General features: G+C 38.0%; 1 long non-coding RNA gene across 2 annotated transcripts in view; it reads left to right on the forward strand.

Annotated features, from left to right (window-relative positions):
- Positions 1–22209, forward strand: part of LOC129647741 (uncharacterized) — an 88282-nt gene that overhangs the window by 60609 nt on the left and 5464 nt on the right. Inside the window, exons 3-4 of one of the 2 annotated variants that reach the window (XR_008712474.1) lie at positions 12513–12599; positions 14650–14807. This is a non-coding gene — a long non-coding RNA (uncharacterized LOC129647741). Of the gene's footprint in view, positions 1–12512; positions 12600–14649; positions 14808–22209 lie in introns of those variants that run through there. The other variant, XR_008712475.1, reaches the window with a different exon arrangement.

A 22209-nucleotide genomic window follows, 5' to 3' on the forward strand; every position in this document is an offset into this window, starting at 1 on the left:
TCAACTTGTTTCTTTTGTGGATTTGAAGATACCAGTTTCCTTCTGCTCTATTACTCCCTGTATTGCCTACCCGCAAAAAGAAGGCAAGTGATCTGACTATCAAAGAAAGAGACCAAGGTAGAAAATCAGTGGTTCTAGCTTTTAAATTACTTGCTTGATTGGCAAAAAGATTAAAGAACTTCCCAAAGCAACTTTCTTTCTATCTTTGAAGATTAAAAAATAGTTTAACGCCAAATGATATTGCAAACATGGTTCCCCCTCCTTAGTTTTTTCTTATTTGTATGTGGATTGCATCACCACTTAAATTTGTCATTAAAATTGGCCATTGCTAGTGACTTACACCTAATATCTGATTTCAGAGTCAGTCATCCCTCTGAAGGACTTCCCTGTAGCCCAAATGGTAAAGTATCTGCCTGAGATGCAGGAGACCAGGGTTCGATCCCTGGGTTGGGAAGAGAAGTGAATGGCAATCTAGTCCAGTATTCTTGCCTGGAGAATTCCATGGACAGAGAAAGCTGGTGGGCTACAGTCCATTGGGTCGCAAAGAGTCAGACACGACTGGGTGACTAACACACACACACACACACACACACACATCTCTCTGAAACGGAATCAAGTACAGCACAGACTTCTCCGGTGTTCACTAAAAAGCCATCTAACCTTTTTATAGATCCCTAGATACCTGTAATCCACCAATTTCCAGCTTAGAGAAGAAAAAAAAAAAAGTATGAACGTTTAACTTCGAATCCTGGGAGGAGAACTCTTAGCTGGATAAATTTATTTTTCTTATCCATCAATGTTTTAGATTTATTTCCACTTTCCTGTTCTATTTGATGCCAACATGCATTCCTCTGCTGTGGTGCAGGTATGACTAAGTACTGTCTCGTTCCACTGAATCGAGCGTCATTTGTCTTGAGTTCTACAGGCTGACTGCATACATGACAGCACACGGGGACAGTAATTTGCACTGATCTGCCCCCACTGCTAGTCCTGCTGCTACAAATAGCAATTGATTATTATGTTGTAGTGTTATTGACTGTCACTATGAACACAAGCTTTATTTCATTTTTAAAGTAACATGCTGCAGATTTGTTTAGTACAAAAGAAAAACAGGGAAATATTCATTTCTTAGAATTATTTGCAGTCACAAATGTAACTTTAAATCCTGGCCATGAAACATTTACTTTACTTTAAATCATAGTAAACAAAAACTTTTATTGTGGTATTTATTTTTATGTAATGCAAATAAATAGTTTCCAAAAGCCATAAGAAAATCAGTATAAAACTGAAATATTCTTCCTATCCCCAGGTTCAGAAGAGATACACATAGAAAATGACTAGATACCTTTTCATCTTTCTTTTCCCCTCATCTGTCAAAGCTTTCTCTGTTTAAAAAAGAAAAGTTGGAATCCTATTTCATTCACATTTATTTCTTGACCTATTTTGTATTCTGAAGGTCTCAGTTCTTTCAGGATCCTGTAGTATCTCATCTTTTTACTCTTTTCCTCCACTCACTGACCAGAAAACGTTCTTGTGTTTAGAACTACAATTATACATATTTTTAGAGTCATTATCAATTAAAAGTGCATTGATGAAAGGTAAATCTTAATTTATAAATGTGTGCCTAAACTGCAAATTTAACTCTCTCTTTTCTTTCAAGCACATTATTAGGTAGCAAAACCGACTTCTTTTATTATACTAGCAGTCATGAATCTTACATCTTGACTATACCAGCAAGTATAGTCTTTCCGTCTGAAACTAAAAATTTGACTTATAGGTAAAACAAAGTTTAGAAAACAAAAATAATATCCAAGGTCCACAAAACCTCAAAGACCTATCTGTCTAATGCCTCGGTGCTCCCTGGAGAACAGTCCAGGGGCAAGTATAGGTCATGATGGAATGGGCCTGTGAGAATTTCAGCATTCCTGAGTGGAAAAACCAAGGGGTGGGTTCTTATAATTTGGGACAATAGAAGAGTTTTAGAGATCCCATCTTGCCATTTACTTTGAATTCCTTTGGTACTTTCTGAAAAAAAAAAAAATTTATTTATTAAAAAATAAAAATCACATTATCTGATCAGCAGTAACTAGAAAGAAAGAAAGAATTCATTATCTTTATGAAAGATAATCTGTTTCCTGTCTGAACTCTACTGTTACTAGGATGGCTCAGTTATTTGTGGTTAGAAAATGATTTCACCTTCTACTTTGAGATTCCTGATCATCCATAAATCTGCCCAATGCAATTTTAAAAGCATGATTGTGCTAAAATTGCTGTTATCTCTAGATAATTTTTTTCTCTGCACTAACAAAGGAAGAAAAATATGTAGAGTAATTATAGAACAGAAACAGGGCCAGTCAATCCTATACTTTGGTTTAGATTTGGTTTAGATCTTAATATTTGTTCACAGGAAGGAGTACTCTAAACCTGTTTTGAAGTAGGAAGGTGTAAGCCATAAATGAGTAGTACAAATTGTTGTGTATTTTGGGTAAACAAAGGCTGTCAGATATTAGTAAACGAAATTTCCACCAGTATTTTAATAGTTAAAACTCATTGGTTGAAAGAAAGTGGATAGGTTTTTCAAGGCAGCCACTGAGACAACAGAAGTCTAGAATAGTTATCTTTCAAAAGTTATATATACATACATAAATATATATATGTGTGTATATATATATATATATATATATATATAGGCGTGAAAAGCAAATGACAGGTATTATTTGTTTCACAAGCATGATGTAATTCAAATTAATGCTAAACAGCTATGTATTTATCAATTAGCATTATTTTCCCATTTCTCTCTGACTCCCTGTATTGTTGTAATTCCATCAAATAGTCATTTGCTTTTTTATGGTAATAATCCCTTCACATTCCTTCCTTTCATCTATATCCTTGTGTGCTATTTGTTGTTCTGCTAAATCCCTATTATAGAGGCCTATAGGTTCTAAGAGCTTGATGAATAATTGGAAATGTTTTATCCCTGAGCTTCAAAAAAGTGCTAGAAATAATTATAAGCAAACATCTTCTGTAGTGTCCTGTATCAATCCAACTCCTGCTTTACGCTGTTTGTGCTTGAGATAGAGAAGGAAATAGGGAGATCTTGGTTACCAGCTCTTGCAGCATAAAAGGGACAGATGTTTCGGTTTCTATTGTTTTTTTCTTCTGTCTTCTCTGTTTTTTCTGGCAGCTTGGACTGTTCACTGCAATACGTTCCACAATTAGTCAAGCCTGTAATTTCACAAGGTACAGTTAATTATTGATCAATCAAAATGAACTTCATAATCCTTTTGGCAACTTGTGCTGTACTTGAACTTCTCTCATGCCCATAAAATAGCTTAATAGTCTACAGTATAATGAACATGAAGGATATGGACTAATGTTCAAAGAAGCAGGAAAATCCTACCTTTCTAATTCATGCCAATTCAGGATTATTCTTTACAACATACTACATTCTGCTAAGTTTTCTTCAGCAAATCAGCTAAAGATTCAAGCCTTCCCCCTTCCCATCCTGACCCCAGATGGAGAGCTTTTGTATCTTCTCCAAGAATTTGATTCCATTTAAGAAATTTAATATTTGCATGCATATTTTCTATTCTTTAGTTTTTTTTTTTATAAATAAATCAGTGGAGTCAGATAATAAGCCATAGAGTTGCATTGTCAGTACCACAATGTACTGTTTTCTCTGAATGGGCAATTTACCTACATAAAAATGAGGTACTTCATGTATCAAAGAATAATGACTCCCCTCCTTCTTGTGAAAATACAGACTAAATGACAAACCTAGACAGCATTTTAAATAGCAGAGACATTAATTTGCCAACAAAGGTCCATCTAGTCAAAGCTATGATTTTTCCAGTAGATATGTATGAATGTGAGAGTTGGACCATAAAGAAAGCTGAACACTGAAGAATTCCTGCTTTTGAACTGTGGTGTTGGAGAAGACTCTTAAGAGTCCCTTGGACTGCAAGGAGATCAAAACCAATCAATCCTAAAGGAAATCATTTCTGAATATCCATTGGAAGGACTGATGCTGAAGCTGAAAAGCCAATACTTTGTCCATCTGATGCAAAGAGCTGACTCATTGGAAAAGACCCTGATGCTGGGAAAGACCGAAGGCAGGAGGAGAAGGGGATAACAGAGAACAAGATGGTTGGATGAAATCACTGATTCAATAGACATGAGTTTGAGCAAGCTCTGGGAGATGGTGGAGGACAGGAAAGCCTGGTGTGCTGCAATCCATGGGGTCACAAATAGTTGGAGACAACTGAGTGACTGAACAACAACAGACTAAATGAGAAAAAGTCCCCAGCTGGATAGCTTATATGTGAGGTGTATGCAGAGAGATATTACAGTTGGTTTCTAGACACCTCTTCATTCAGAACTTATTGACAGCCTACTATGTGCCAAAGGTCTTGCTCTCAGGGACTCACAAAGAGTGAGATAGAGATTGGTATATGAGAGTCTGAGAACCACCCATGGACCTATGAGGGTGCTGCTCCCCTCGAGACCCCTACTGGGACATGGTGGGTGCACAGCATCTCTCCTCACCACAGAACTTAAGTGCAATGCAGTCTCTTCCCTGGATCATCACAGATCAGCAACAGTTAATCTGCCAGTCTTCTTAGCTTTTCTCCTGGTTTGAAGATAATGATAGAGAGGAGCAGTGGGATGTCACCACTTCCTTTGTGGCTTCTCTCTAAGCTGCACTTTAGATCCATCCTTGGGAGGCTTTACATGCTTGAATCCCAGTCTTTCTCAAGGTCACTAAACAGCCCAGTACCTCAATCAGGAGAGTTCTAGTGTATCTTAATCTTGGCATCATGATCAGCTTTCAGAGACCTGAGAGAAGACAAATTGCCTCTCTCAAACAGTCTATGACAAAACCTGTTTGACCTCATCCCAAGATGACTGACAGGCTCCTAGAGATAACCTTTATGTGCTGATAGGGGGCGTTTGCTCCCATCAAGAAAATCAGGTTGTAGTTTCAATGTCCAACCTGAAACATTTTTACTATGAGCTAAGGAAACCGAAATTTTAAGGTGTTTTTCAAGACTCCCTACCTGATTGCATGCTTGTGGCTTTGTATATTTGTAAGATCCTCCCCACCCCCACAAATTGTATGTTTCAGGCACCACAAAACGTAGATCTGACTCTCCTTCCAATACTAGAGTTTTAGAGTTTTTCATCTGAAATTATATCACCCATTAAAACACCAGCATTCCAGTCTACAGCAAGCTCCCAACTCCAGCCCAACTCTTTACCATGTCCCCCCTCCATCCTATCAGATCAGTTGCTCTGCTCAGTCATGTCTGATTCTTTGCAACCCCATGAACTGCAGCATGCCGTGCTTTCCTGTCTATCACCAATTCCTGGGGCTTGCTCAAACTCATCCATCAAGCTGGTGATGCCATCCAAACATCTCAACCTCTGTCGTCCCCTTCTCCTCCTGCCTTCAAACTTTGCCAGCACAGGGACATTGCCAATGGGTCAGTTCTTCTCATCAGGTGGCCAAATATTGCAACTTCAGTATCAGTCCTTTCAATGAATATTCGGGACTGATTTCATTTAGGACTGACTGGTTTGATCTCCTTTCAGTCCAAAGGACTCTCAAGAGTCTTCTCCAACACCACAGTTCCAAAGCAACAATTCTTTGGTGTTCAGCCTTCTTTACGGTCCAACGCTCACATCCATACATGACAACATACAAAGCTATGGAAAAACCATAGCTTTGATTACATGGGTTTTGTCAGTAAAGTTAATGTCTCTGCTTTTTAATATGCTGTCTAGGTTTGTCATGGCTTTTCTTCCAAGGAGTAAGCGTCTTAATTTCTTGGCTGCAGTCACCATCTGCAGTGATTTTGGAGCCCAAGAAAATAAAATCTGTCACTGTTTCCACTGTTTCCCCAATATTTGCCATGAAGTGATGGGACGGGATGCCATGAACTTCGTTTTTGGAATGTATAGTTTTAAGCCAGTTTTTTTGTTTTTTTTTTTTCCACCCTCTTTCACTTTCATCAAGAGGCTCTTTAGCTGCTCTTTGCTTTCTGCCATAAGGTTGGTGTCATTTGCATATCTGAGGTTATTGATATTTCACCCGGCAATTTTGATTACAGCTTGTGTTTCATCCCAGCCTGGCATTTTGCATGATGTACTTTGCATATAAGTTAAATAAGAGGGTGACAATATACAGCCTTGATGTACTCCTTTCCCAATTTGGAACCAGTCTGTTGTTCCATTTCCAATTCTAACTGCTGCTTCTTGACCTGCATATAGATTTCTCAGGAGGCAGATGAAGTGGTGTGGTATTCCCATCTCTTTAAGAATTATCCCATTTGTTGTGATCCACATAATCAAAGACCTTAGTGTAGACAATGAAGCAGAAGTAGATGTTTTTCTGGAATTCTCTTGCTTTTTCTAATATCCAACAGATGTTGGCAATTTGGTCTCTGGTTCCTCTGCCTTTTCGAAATCTAGTTTGAACATCTAGAAATTCTTGGTTCATGTATTGTTGAAGCCTAGCTTGGAGAATTTTGAGCATTACTTTCTTGTGTGAGAGATGAGAGCAATTGTGGGGTAGGTTGAACATTCTTTGACATTGCTATTCTTTGAGGTTGGAATGAAAACTGACCTTTTCCAGTCCTGTGGCCACTGATGAATTTTTCAAGTTTACTGGCATATTGAGTTCATCACTTTCATAGCATCATCTTTTAGGATTGGAAATAGCTCAACTGGAATTCCATCACCTACACTATCTTTGTTCATTGTGATGCTTCCTAAGGCCCACTTGACTTCACATTCCAGGATGTCTGGCTCTAAGGCGAGTGATCACACCATCTTGGTTATCTGGGTGGTTAAGATCTTTTTTGTATAGTTCTGTGTATTCTTACTACCTCTTCTTAATATCGTCTGCTTCTGTTAGGTCCATACCATTTCTGTTCTTTTTGTGCCCATCTTTGCATGAAATGTTCCCTTGGGATCCCTAATTTTTTTTTGAAGATATCTCTAGTCTTTCCCATTAGGGCATTTCCTCTATTTATTTGCATTGATCACTTAGAAAGACTTTCTTCTCTCTCCCTGTTGTTCTTCAGAACTCTGCATTCAGATGGATATATCTTTCCTTTTCTCCTTTGCCTTTCACTTCTCTTCTTTTCTCAGCTATTTGTAAGGACTCCTCAGACAACCATTTTGCCTTTTTGCATTTCTTTTTCTTGGGGATAGTCTTGATCCATGCCTCCTGTACAATGTCATGAACCTCCATCCATAGTTCTTCAGGCACTCTATCAGATCTAATACCATGAGTATATTTCTCACTTCCACTGTATAATCGTAAGGGATTTGAATTAGGTCATACCTCAATGGTCTAGTGGTTTTCCCTACTTTCTTCAATTTAAGCCTGAATTCAGCAATAAGAAGTTCATAATCTGAGCCACAGTCAGCTCTTGGTCTTGTTTTTGCTGACTGTATAGAGCTTCTCCATCTTTGGCTGTAAAGAATATAATCAATCTGATTTCGGTGTTGACCATCTGGTGATATCCATGTGTCTTCTTGTGTTGTTGGAAGAGAGTGTTTGCTATGACCAGTGAATTCTCTTGGCAGAACTCTATTAGCTTTTGTCCTGCTTCATTCTATACTCCAAGGCCAAATTTGCCTGTTACTCCAGGTATTTCTTGACTTCATACTTTTGCATTCCAGCCCCCTATAATGAAAAGAACATCTCTTTGGGGGTGTTAGTTCTAGAAGATCTTGTAGGTATTCATAGAACCGTTCAACTTCAGCTTCTTCAGCATTACTGGTTGGGGCATAGACTTGGATTACTGTGATACTGAATGGTTTGCCTTGGAAACAAACAGAGATTATTATGTCATTTTTGACATTACATCCAAGTACTGCATTTTGGACTCTTTTGTTGACTATGATGGCTGCTCCATTTCTTCTAAGGGATTCTTGCCCACAGTAATGGAGATAATGGTCATCTGAGTTAAATTCACCCATTCCAGTCCATTTTAGTTCACTGATTCCTAAAATGTCGATGTTCACTCTTGCCACCTCCTGTTTGAACCACTTCCAATTTGCCTTAATTCATGGACCTAACATTCCAGGTTCCTATGCAATATTTCTCTTTACAGCATTGGACTTTACTGCCATCACCAGTCACATCCACAACTGGGTGTTGTTTTTGCTTTGGCTCCATCTCTTCATTCTTTTTGGAGTTAGTTCTTCACTGATCTCCAGTAGCATATTGAGTACCTACTGACCTGGAGATTTCATCTTTCAGTGGCCTATCTTTTTGCCTTTTCATACTGCTCATGAGGTTCTCAAGGCAAGAATGCTGAAGTGGTTTGCCATTCCCTTCCCCAGTGGACCAGGTTTTGTAGAACTCTCCACCATGACCCGCCTGTCTTGGGTGGCCCTATAATGCATAGCTCCTGAGTTAGACAATGCTGTGGTCCATGTGATCAGATTGGTTAGTTTTCTGTGATTGTGGTTTTCAGTCTGTCTGCCCTCTGATGGAGAAGGATAAGAGGCTTATGGAAGCTTCCTGATGGGAGAGACTGACTGAAGGGGAAACTGGGTCTTCTTCTGATGGGCAGGGACATGCTCAGTAAATCTTTAATCCAATTTTCTATTGATGGGTGGGGCTGTGTTCCCTCCCTCTTATTTACCTGCAGCCAAACTATGGTGGGAAAGGAGAAGTCAAGGCTGTATATTGTCACCCTGTATGTGCAGAGTACATTATGAGAAATGCTGGGCTGGATGAAGCACAATCTGGAATCAAGATTGCTAGAAGAAATATCAATAACTTCAGATATGCAGATGACACCACCCTTATGGCAGAAACTGAAGAACTAAAGAGCCTCTTGATGAAAGTGAAAGAGAGTGAAAAAGTTAGCTTGAAACTCAACATTCAGAAAACTAAGATTACGGCATTTGGTCCCATCACTTCATCGCAAATAGATGCGGAAACAGTGAAAACAGTCACAGACTTTATTTTTGGGGACTCCAAAATCACTGCAGATGGTGACTGCAGCCATGAAATTAAAAGACGCTTGCTTCTTGGAAGAAAAATTATGACTAACCTGCTGCTGCTGCTAAGTCACTTTAGTCGTGTCCGACTCTGTGTGACCCCATTGACGGCAGCCCACCAGGCTCCCCCGTCCCTGGGATTCTCCAGGCAAGAACACTGGAGTGGGTTGCCATTTCCTTCTCCAATGCATCAAAGTGAAAAGTGAAAGTGAAGTCGTTCAGTCGTGTCCAACCCTCAGGGACCCCATGGACTGCAGCCTTCCAGGCTACTCCATTCATGGGATTTTCCAGGCAGGAGTACTGGAGTGGGGTGCCATTGCCTTCTCTGATGACTAACCTAGACAGCATATTAAAAAGCAGAGACATTACTTTGCCAACAAACTTCAGTCTAGTCAAGGCTATGGTTTTTCCAATAGTCTTGTATGGATGCGAGAGTTGGACTATAAAGAAGGCTGAGCACTGATGAATTGATGCTTTTGAACTGTGGTGTTGGAGAAGACTCTTGAGAGTCCCTTGGACTACAAGGAGATCCAGCCAGTCCATCCTGGTGGAAATCAGTCCTGAATATTCATTGGAAGGACTGATGTTGAAGCTGAAGCTCCAATACTTTGGTCACCTGATTCGAAGAACTGACTCATTGGAAAAGACCCTGATGCTGGGAAAGATTGAATGTGGGAAGAGAAGGGGATAACAGAGGATCAGATGGTTGGATGGCATCACCAACTCAATGGACATGGGTTTGAATAAACTCCGGAAGTTGGTGATAGATAAGGAAGTTGTCATGCTGCAGTTCATGGGGTCACAAAGAGTCAGACACAACTGAGGGACTGAACTGAACTTATCTAAACAATGGTGGAGGTAATGAAGATAATAGCGACCTCCTTCAAAAGGTCCCATGCATGTACTGCTACACTCAGTACCTCCAACCCTGCAGCAGGCCACCACCAACCCACAACTCTGCTGGAGACTCCTGGACACTCACAAGCAAGTCTGGCTCAGTCTCTTTCGGGTTCACTGCTCCTTTCTCCTGGGTTCTGATGTGCACAAAGTACTGTTTGTGCCCTCCAAGAATCTGTTTCCCCAGTCCTGTGTAAATTCTGGCAGCTCTATGGTGGGGTTAATGGCAACCTCCTCCAAGAGGGTTTATTCCATACCCAGGTCTGCTGCACCCAGAGCCCCTGCCCCTGCAGCAGGCCACTGCTCATCTGTACCTCTGCAGGAGACACTGAAACACAGTTCTGGCTCAGTCTCTGTCGGGTCCTGGGTCCTGGTGCTCACAAGGTTTATTTGAGCCCTCTAAGCATCTCTGATGGGTATGGGGTTTGATTCTAAACACAATTTCGCCCCTCCTACCAACTTACTGGGGCTTCTCCTTTGTCCTTGGATGTGGGGTATCTCCTCCCAGCTGTTCCAGCGCTGTGCAGCTACCACTCCAGCCCCTACCATCTTGGTGGGCTTCTCTACCCTTGGACTTGGGATATCTCCTCACAGTTGCTCCAGTGCCATGCAGCCGCCACCCCATTAAAATTAACAAAAACAGATAACACAATTTTTATCAGAGAACAGGATGTTATTTTGGGGAAGAATTGCATTTCCCTCCAACTTGTTCCACATAATACTTGTCCTTTCACAATGAAAACTTGTTGCTCTAATGCAGGGGTTTACAGACTTTTTCTGCAAAGGACCAGATACCAAATGTTTTAGACTCTGCTGGCCAGATGGTCTCTGCTGAGACTATTCATCTCTGCCAGTGCAATGGGAGAGCAGCCATAGATAAGACTTAAACAAGTGAGTGTGGTTGAGTTTCAATAAAACTTTATTTACACAACAAGCTGCCAGATTTGGCTCAGGATCTTTAGTATGCCGAGCGCTGCTTTAAAGAAACATATGACAAAAGGAAGAACATAAGACAGGAAACTGCAGGAGGTGATGATAAAGTTACAGACAGAGAAGTATTATTAAAAAAAAAAAAAAAAAAGACAGTGGTAGTACAGGAGTTCATCCTCTTTATCCATCTGTCCCTATCACTCTGTGGCAGAAAACTTCCATCTCAGGGTATAATGCTGGGTAAATTGATGCCAGGTAACTCACTTTAGTGGAAATTTACATTTTCATGATAGAATATGTTATTTCCAAGCCGCTGGGTTTTGTTACTTAAAATAGTCTGAAATTATTCAGATCACCTCATCTACTCCCAGGAGTCTCAACTCAACACTGACCACGAAGATCACAGGAGCTGACCTCTGAGAAAATTCTATGTTTTAGAGGAGAGATAAATAAGCATTTTACCCTAGCCCCTTTGCCAGTCAGCATTATGACACCACCACAAACTCCATGAACCTAGTATAAAGAGACACATTTGCTGCTTAATGCTGCTTAGTTTGTGTTATTTAAATCTGGAGCCTGAGCTCTGTGAATTCGTGATGGAACAACTTTGGCAAATAGAAAAATAAACTTTGCTTCAGTGGAAGATTAGTCCAGGAGACCCAGTGGACATTTCACAGCGGTAAAATCCATGCAAAATGAATTTGGGCAAGAATAGTCTATCTAAGATATCAATTTGCCCAAATAATATATTTATAGACTATTATTACATCTAGGGAAAAAAAGTACTAGATTGAAACTGTAAAATTTCACTGATAGAAATGATCCATTCTCAAATGTTAGCCGAGATTAAAAGGGAGAATTTGACACTTTTAAATAAAAAATGATGCATAAATTATACAAGAAGTCTATGGAGACCCCTTTCAGTTCTTATTTTCTCCACTATCCTGCTCTAAAACATGCAATAAACCTTTTTCAATTGGAGAGGGTTTAATCTGTGTTTAAGGATACTTAGAGGCAGTACCATCTCTTCCTGAAGGCCTATGTACAGGGCTTTTTTTTCAGATATTGATTGTGAAAGTGATATCACACCAGAAGGTACATTGATATGGCGTCAAGTAAAAGAAAATGGCCAAGAATCCTTACAGTCTAATCAAAGCTCTGTTCAAGCCCCACACTCATGAAATCCAATCAATAGAGACGATTAATTGACACCTACAGAGTCACCAATATTAAATACACTCCATTTCCTGTGCAAGAGCTTGATGACACAAAGTGGATGAGACAAAACTTGAGTCTGTAGTTTTGTTTACAGGATCTGTGCTATATATAGAGAGAGAGAGTATGAAAGTTTGACTCAGTCACCATTTGCCCCACAAACTAAGGTGCCAACTATAGGCATCTACAAACCATCTTGTGCTGAATAAACTGTGAAAGGGAGCCAATCAGAGAGTATGATTTGACAACAATCACATGGAGGAGACCAGTATTTATTTTAACATATGGTATTTGGCTTTATGATGGAAGATACACAGGAGACAAGGAAGTAAAAAGAGTAACAATAAAAATAGGTATGATTTATTGAGAGCTTGCTATCTGTCAGCCAATGTGCTAATTGCTTTACAATTATTAGCTCATCTATAAATAACATCTCACTATATTTTCAGGGTTGAAGAAGCTAAGATTAAGATGCATTCAGTGGTACAGAAGTAGGAGAGTTGGAAATTGAACTCAGCATTGCCTGACTTCAAAAGGTAAGCTCTCCAACAGTATGATTCAAATCCAATCCTAATTGACTATGATCTTGGAAAGCCTATCTGTCTGTTTCACTGTAGTTTCCTCCTTCTACTGTAAAGTGAGAGGCTTGAACTAAATAATCTAAAGTGTCTCTCGTGATCTAAATGTCTAAGAGTTGGTGGTTGTACCATGTCTGACTGCTAGGCATTTATAAAGTGTGAATAATATCACCTCATCAAAATTGCTCATTTTTTGCTAAGAAAAAGCATGTTTTCAAGGGTTGGAAATTTTTTCCTTCTTATTTTAATGGGGATGACACACTAAGAAAATAAGCAAAAATACTTGAAGACAAGGCTTAGTTCACTGGATTTGGTAGTGTCTTTGGACTTTCTGTTGGGGGAAACCATTTGTGGCTAGGTGTGGTACAGATTACAGGAGAAGCTAACTAGCTCCAACTACCAACTAGTTTCCTTAATCAGGCAGTGGTTAAGCACGTCAGCATTTTTTTCTCATCAGATTATCTCACTTTTAAAAAGCACAATCATTATGCTCTCAATTTATACAAATTTTAAAAAGTAAATTAAACATATATACTTTATATTTTACAAAACACATATAAGGCTTATCATGTGCCAGGTACTGTTTGAAATGCTTCTTAAATAGTTCATGCTCATTACAACCCTTAGGTTAGGTACTATTGCATTATCCCCATGTTGCAGATGCAGAAACTAAGTCAGGAAGTCAGTAACTCATCTAAAGTCATCTAGCTGAATGTACAGATGGAACCAACATTTGAACAGAGGCATCTTGCTCTACAGAACTTGCCCATAGCTATTAGGCTCAGCTGCCCCTACTGTGCTTAGGAAGAAGTTTTATAAAGAAGGTAGACATTTTTAAAGATGTTTACAAGAAGTAAAATAAAGTCATTTATACTACTGAAAGGAATGGTAGTGAAAGCTGTAAACCTATAGAAAATATTTCCCTTGAGAAAGTCAGTCTAAATTCCTACCTGGAGAAAAAACAGGAGCAGGTATGGACACAAATTCAGTTCACACAAATCCCTAGATGGCTGGCAGTGAATTATGAGTTTTGACTACTTTTACCACTATTGACATTTCAGACATACAAATGTGAATATCAGGAAATATTTCACCAGAATTCAAAGTATCAGGCAAAACTTCTGGACAATGGATTCTTTAAGAAAGATATCCGCTAATTATTCTCAGAGTAATATTTTTATATGTTTTTCTGAAGAAGAATGATAATGAAAAAATATTTACTTGCTTAACTTAGTAACCTGATTCTATCAACAGTTAATTAAAGCCCTTTCCTGCCCTTTGCCTGAGAGGCATCACTGCCTCCAGCCTCACCTATGTCATAGTTACTTTTTTGTCTCCTTTTTTTTTTTTTTTAATTTGGTCTCTTTTCCTTCTGGTAGGTAATCTCACTGATTTCCTTTGTCTAGTTATGCAAAATAATGAAGATCAGAGCTTGGAAACTGGTAATTTGGCAATTTTAGACAATCGCCTCATAACCACATTTTAGTACACCTTTGAAGCAGGAGAAGTTCAAAGGCTTTGAAAAGACGACTCTTGCTTTGCCTGTTACTATGAGTCATTTGAAGTAATTGGTCTTGTCTGATGGCATGTTTTGAACTGAGGAAGTAGAGCTTTATTACCACAATCAGATACAGGTTTTTAGCCGAGGAAGTGGAGTTTTCCTCGCATATGTAGATGCATGCTTGATAAGGCAGAAAACAGACAGATGTGCCTCTATGCATGAGGGAAGAGGTGTGGAGAAGGAACAAATAGAACAGTTGAGAAAATTCCATGAAGCTATAGTAAAGTGCTTTTGGAAGCCGTCCCAGTTAGGAAATTTCTCACAAGCAAACAACTCATAATTTAGATGCAGACTTTAGACTTTAATTTTGATACCAGCCCAAACCTACCTATTATCCTCATCATGTTAAAAGTGGGTCAGTGATTTGCACATAAGTAAACAGGGTAAAGGAAAATCATCTTCTTAAAAGAATATTAACTAGTCTTTTTACTTTCCTTTTACAAACAGGGTTCCTAAAATAAATCCAGCTTTGGTTCATTAATTTCTTACAGTAAGGATTGTTGTTTCAGAAGCTATCTCATGAAAAAAAAAAAAAAAAAAAGGCAAGAATGTTAAACACCAGAGAATATACCCATATATGTTACTACTTCTTTTGGCACCTTCCTCCAGTAACATTTATTAATGGTTTTTCATGTGTGTATATGTATGTAAGTAAAGAAATAAGACCAAAAATAAAAGCAAAAAAAAAAAAAAAAACAAATATACACAAACATTTCAAACAAACAGAAAAGTTTAGTTAAATCTTCTAAAATATTTCTCATAAAACATTGTCAACAAATATTTATTGAATGCTTACAATGGGTCAGACACTGGGCCAGAAATTAGAATACACAGATTATCATAATCCCTTTCTCAAGGAGTTTACCATCTAGCAGGGAAGAGGACAAAATGGTATGTATAATAATAAACAACCATCATCAAAGGGAAGCATGCACAGGAGAGACCATGTTAAGCCTTCCTATAAAATGTTAGCTAACTACTGGGATCTTCATGAAGTCTGTGCCTAGGTGCAGACTTTTCAGGAAAAGGAAATAGTCTATGCTAAGGTACAGAGAAAGGAAAGAGTATAGTCTATTTCCAAAACACCCACACTTAGTGTAGCTGGAGGTTGGAAGAAAATCCATGAGAGTATGAAAAGTAAAAGGAGAACAAAAATTGGTAAGAGAGGAGGGAGACCCAACTGAAATCACAGAGATGACTAAGGGGATACCTTGGGAAAAGTGAGAGACAACAGGACTTGAGCAAGGTGTATAGGAAGGGTCACAGAATTGAAGAGACTCACTAGAATGATTTTTCAAATATTCAGTGGTAGAATAGAAGGTAAAAAATATGGAAGATAAGTGAAAGAGGAAAGAGACCTAGAAAATGTTCCTTTTCTTCAGAAACATTTGTCATTTTGTTTATCTACATTCATTAAGTACATATTTGGTTAATATCTGCCCACTTCTTCCAAGATTAAAGGTCTTCAGTTTATCTCCAGGTTCATCAAACTCTGACAATTTGGTATTAGTGGAGCAGCTGATTAAAAATATAAAAGATAATATTTTAATTTTATTGTCTTGATAGTGAACATTTTTCAACCTACTTCTTTGATTCTGAATTATAGCATTTTGCTTATCAAAAATAAATATTTTGCAGAAAGTGAACAGTTTAATATAATATTTCTCATTTACACCTTGATAAGAATAAGAGGTATCAGAATAGGTCTTACGACTGAGAAAGAGGAGAACTGAAGAGAGTTATCAAAAAGAACAGAGACTGCCAAGTAAGGAAGGTAGAAACAGAGGAGAGAAGGGTAGAGTTTGTGAAGGGTCAGTTAGAGAAGAAAGGACAGTAAGGAACCATTTAAGGGCATAGCATTCAGGAAGTCACAAAGAAGTCAATGCTAATGAAGCAGGTGCCTCCTCTTCCTGTTAATGTTTTTCTTGTTTATTAACCAACTTTGGTAAGACTTGTTTTAACTTTAAGCAAAGTTTATATACCATGAAATGTCCACATATTAAATGTATAATCCCATGGTTTTTAGCTAATATATACAGTCACGTACCTAAAGCAGAGAACTTTTCTGTCACACCAGAAAGTTCCTTCATGCTGCCCTATGATCATTCTCAAGACTCACAGGCAGCTACTGTTCTGATTTCAGTCAATATAGATTATTTCTTTCTGTATTTGAAATGTTTGTAATTTGTATAATATGGCTTGTACTTTTAGCGTCTGGATTCTTTCATTCAACCAGATATTCTTCGTTGTTGTTGATTAATCCTTCAGTGTCATCCATCATACAGCATCTTGCATGTGCTATGCTTAGGTGCTCAGTTGTGTAGCTCACCAGGTTCCTCTGTCCATGGGGATTCTCCAGGCAAGAATACTGGAGTGGGTTGCCATGCCCTCCTCCAAGGGATCTTCCCAACCCAGGGATCAAACTCAGGTTTCCTGCACTGCAGGAGGATTCTTTACTGACTGAGCCACCAGGAAAGCCCATATAGTGTTTTATTCTATTATAATGCTGAGTAGGATTCCATCATATGAATATATCAGAGTTTATATTTTTTCCTCTTAAGGATATTTGGGGTTTTGTAGTTTGTGGCTACTACAAATAATTTGCTATAAACATTTTGGTACACTGCTTTTTGTGGATATATGCTTCATTTCTCTAGTAAATACCTAAGGGTAGAATTTCTGGGCAATGGGTTGATGGAGTGCATTTAACTTTGTAAGAAACAGCCAAATTGTTTTCAAAAGGGGTATGCTGCTTCGTACCCTTACCAGTAATATTAAAGTTCTAGTTCCTCCATATCATCACATTTTCATATTATCAGTCTTTAGTTCTTCAAATGAGCATGAAATGGTTTTTATTTAAATCAAGTGGAGAATGGTTCAGTGGACTTTTGGCTTGCCATATCTTTTGATATGTGACTGTTCAATAATCTTGCTTGTTTATATTGGCTAGAGTAATCAAACTTTTTATTGTTGTTGTTCATTCACTAAGTCATGTATGACTCTTTGAAACCCCATGAACTGCAGCATGCGAGGCTTCCCTGTCCTTCATTATCTTTTGGAGTTTGCCTAGATTCATGTCTAGTGAGTCGGTGATGCCATCCAACCACCTCATCCTCTGTCACCCTCTCCTCCTCCTGCCTTCAATCTTTCTCAGCATCAGGGTCTCTTCCAATGAATCAGTTCTTCTCATCAGGTGGCCAAAGTATTTATTAATGATGTGTAAAATGCATTTTAGTATTCTGGATGTAAATACTCTGTCGGATGTATGTGCCATGAGTATTTTCTCTAGCCTGTGACTTGTTTTTTATTTTCATAATGGTTTATTTTGATGGACACTTTAAAAAACTCATTCATTTTAAATTTTAAAATTCATTTAAAATTTTAATTTTCTGTGTTACTTTTTGTTTCCTTGCCAAGAAATATTCATATAACTCAAGGTCATAAAGATATTCTTAAATATTTTTTTAAAGATTATTACTTTAGATTTTTGCTTTCAGGTCTATGATCCATTTCTTTTTTTAATGATCCATTTCTAATGTTTGTATATATTGTGAAATAGACATTATGTTTAATTTCATTCTAATGTGTTTATGCAGTTATTATTGACCATTTGTGGGAAAAGAAGTTCCTTTATAAAATCAGGTTAGTGATTGCTGATGGTAGAGGTATGAGCAAGGATTGACAGCGAACTTTTGGGTATGATAGAAATAGGCTAAAATGTCGGCTGTGATGGCTGCCCAATCATGGTGGGGGGCGGCGGGGAGATTTCCTTTCACCATTGAATTGCCTTTGCATCTCTATCTAAAATTAATTGACATTTATCTGTAGATTCATTCCTGGACTCTCCAGTCTGTTCAATTGGTTTGTGAGTCTTTTATGCAAACCCTGACTAACCTTAACTGGGTTGGCTTTAAAACTTTAAAATAATTCTTAAAATTAGATAATATAAAAAAGATTGCTATTATGTTCATTTTCAAGATTGTTTCAACTAATCTAGATACATCATTTGTATCCCTATACAAAATGAGAATCATTATATTAATTTTGATAAAATAGCCTACTATGATTTTAATTTGGATTGCAGTGAATCTACAAATCACTGGAGGAAAAGTGACATCTTAACAACAATAAGTTTTCCAAACCAGTGGCCCAATATAGCTCTCAGTTTTTTAGATCCTTTTCAAGTAACTCATCTACATTTTGGAGCTTTTGATGTAGAGATTTTATATGCTTTTGCTTAATTTTATTCCAAAGTTTTAAATAATTATTAATACAAATTATATTTTATTTTTCAATTATTTGCTACATGCTTTCAATTATATTTGTTAAAAAATAAAATTTATTTTAGTGAACCTGTATCCATGCTAAAATCATGTATTATTTTTTAGTAGAATTTCATAGACTCCTTAGGATTTTCTACAACACACACATATAACCTGCAAAGAAACACAGTTTTACTCTTCCTTCTAACCATCACTCTATTATTTTCTTACATTATTACACTTCTTAAGATCTCTGATAAAACACAGACAAAAATAGAGTAAGATTGTTGTCTTTTTCCTAATCTTAGTAGAAAACATTCAATATTTTACCAACAAAAATGATGTTGATTCTTATGTACATGCTGTTTATCAGATTGAAGATGTTTCTTTCTATTCCTAGCTTTCTATGTTTTTATTTTTCTTTCAATACTAACACATATATATGGAATTTAGAAAGATGGTAACAATAACCCTGTGTACGAGGCAGCAAAAGAGACACTGATGTATAGAACAGTCTTATGGACTCTGTGGGAGAGGGAGAGAGTGGGAAGATTTGGGAGAATGGCATTGAAACATGTATACTATCATGTATGAAATGAGTCGCCAGTCCAGGTTCGATGCACAATGCTGGATGCTTGGGGCTGGTGTACTGGGACGACCCAGAGGGATGATATGGGGAGGGAGGAGGGAGGGGTGTTCAGGATGGGGAACACATGTATACCTGTGGCGGATTCATTTCGATGTTTGGCAAAACCAATACAATATTGTAAAGTTTAAAAATAAAATAAAATTAAAAAAAAAAAGAATATAGAATTAGATCAAAAACCTTTTCTGCCTCTATTTAGAGGGCCATATGTTTTTATTTTTGTTTTTGCTGTTAATATGGTGAAATGGTTTGATTGATTTTTGTTTATGAAACCAATCTTGCATTTCTGAGATAGAGTCCACTTGCACTTGGTATTGATAGATATAGATCTATAGCAGTATTATTCACAATAACTAAATGGAAACAACATGTATGTTCATGGACAGATATGATACATGAACAAAATATGTTACATACACATAATGGAATACTATTCAGCCTCAAAAAGGAATGAAATCCTGATACATGGTACAACATGGGTGAAACTTGAAAATATTATGCTAAGTTAGATAACTCAGACACAAAAAGGAAAAAGATTATATAATTCCACTTATATGAGGTACCTAGAATAGTCAACAGAGAAGGAAATGGCTCCCCACTCCAGTACTCTTGCCTGGAAAATCCCATGGACGGAGGAGCCTGGTAGGCTGCAGTCCATGGGGTCGCTGAGTCGAATACGACTGAGCGACTTCACTTTCACTTTTCACTTTCATGCATTGGAGAAGGAAATGGCAACCCACTCCAGCGTTCTTGCCTGGAGAATCTCAGGGACAGGGGAGCCTGGTGGGCTGCCATCTATGGGGTGGCACAGAGTCGGACATGACTGAAGTGACTTAGCAGCAGCAGCAGCAGAATAGTCAAACTGATAAAGATAGAGAACAGAATAGCTATTGCCAGGGACTAGAAGAAGAGGGTAATGAAGAGTTATTATCTAATGGTGCGGAGTTTCACTTTGGATGATAAAACAATTTCTGGAAATGTGCTGTAGTAATTGTTGCACGCCAGTGTAAAAGTACTAAATGTCATTAAGTTGTATACTTGCGTGCATGCATATGTGAGTGCTAAGTTACTTCAGTCATCTTTGACTCTTTGCGACCCTATGGACTCTACCCCGCCAGTCTCCTCTGTCCATAGAATTCTCCAGGCAAAACTACTGGAGTGGGTTGCCATTTCCTCCTCCAGGGAATCTTCCCAACCTAAGGATAGAACCCAGGTCTCTTAGACCTAGCTGCATTGGCAGACAGGTTATTTTACCAGTGCCACCTGGGAAGCCCCAAGTTGCACACTTAGAAATGGTTAAATTTTATATTATGTATATTTTTGTATAAGGAAAAAAAGTAAAGAAATACTAAAAATAATAAAATGTTTTAAAATGACACAATAATGAACGCTTTTAAAAGATATTAGCATTCCTAATGGAATGACTTATTGAATGACTGTGATAGCAGATCCCTTTCTCCATCTCTGCTCACTTCTGACCTGCACAGTCCATGTAGGGTGGGAACTACAGCATCTACCAGCTGGTAAAACCTGCTGGAGAAAATCTCATATGCAGGCACATTGATTCTTTAACAAGTGTATTTGTATCACCTATACCCTAAGTCCTTCTTGATCATCTTTTTTATTTCATCCTTCTTTGCCATTTTCCAGATCCTATGCTCAAATTTTACCACTTTATCTACATTTCAGACCCTGTTCCTAACTTCTTGTCTGAAGTTTTCTTCCCATTTATTGAGGAAAGTGAGGGTTTCCAGGAGAAGGCAATGGCAACCCACTCCAGTACTCTTGCCTGGGAAATCCCATGGACGGAGAAGCCTGGTAGGCTACAGTCCATGGCATCGCAAAGAGTCAGACATGGCTGACATGACTTAGCAGCAGCAGTAGAGGGTTTCCATTAAGACATTTCTCAAATCCCTTCCCTTATCTTTCACAATTTAGTTACTTCTTTGCCTGACTTCCTCCTCAATCTCAAAGAAAATGTTCTCTCCCTTCCTTTATGAAAATAGCTATTAATTCTATTGCATAAGATTAATATGCTTGATATATGCTTATATACTTGGTATATGCTTACTATATGCTTAGTACGCATGTGGACACAATACATTACCATAGCCACCCGAGGTATGTCCTATTATAATCTCAATTTTACAGATGTGAAAACTGAGGCACAGAGAGATTTTTAGCAACATGCCCATGACTCCAGCTAGGAAATGCTAGAGATAAAATTCAGACTCAGTCAGGATGCTCTTAATCACCTCTCTTTCAATGAGTCTATCACATCTTCCTTTAGAAAACTCATTCAATATGTCTTTAATTTCAGCCTCCTTTCAAAGCTATAATTTCCCCTCTCTTCCTTTTTCCTATTAGAAGAGTTGTTTATAATTCTTCACTTCATATTTAGGTTTTAACCCCTGGCTATAAACCAACTTCCTTTTTCCAAGTCTACCCCAAGACCAGTTGAATAAAGATCAAAACTGTCCTAATGGTACAATCAATGGGGATCCATTTTTACTCTTCATTCTGCTGATCTCTTTACCACTGTCAGCCTGCTATCACTTGTTACTCTAGCCCTCTTTGACCTATTCTACCTTTTTAGAATATTCCTCCTGATGGTCTATTTTTTGTGCCCCCTCTTTCTTTTCTTAAAATATTGATGTTCTCAAGTGTCCTGTTTTTTCTTTCTTTTAAGTAGCTCTCCCGATATCTACAATTTCATTACCCATGTTAACTTGCCATTGGCACTTGCATCTACCTCTACAAGGACTAAATCACATGCTACTGCAGCTGCTGAAATGAGGCACTCTGTGCTCTGGAAAAAACTGCCCAAACAGGTCTTTGGATAGTCAAATATTTTCAAGAGTCAATTTTATGAGCTCAGTTCTTATATCTTCTCATATCTAGAAAAGCAATAAAAACCTTCAGAAGGACAACTGCTTCTCTTGGCTAGTAGAAACTTTCCACAAAATTAATGTGCTTGATTACATGTACTCTCCCTTCACCAAAATTGCATATGTACTGATCTTCCTCACTGCCTCTTTGAAACAGTTTCTCAGAACTATCTGAAATGCACTCTCCTGAGCTATAGTCCTCACTTGCCCC

Source organism: Bubalus kerabau, chromosome 3 (assembly GCF_029407905.1).
Source record: "Bubalus kerabau isolate K-KA32 ecotype Philippines breed swamp buffalo chromosome 3, PCC_UOA_SB_1v2, whole genome shotgun sequence".
Taxonomy (NCBI): Eukaryota; Metazoa; Chordata; class Mammalia; order Artiodactyla; family Bovidae; genus Bubalus; species Bubalus kerabau.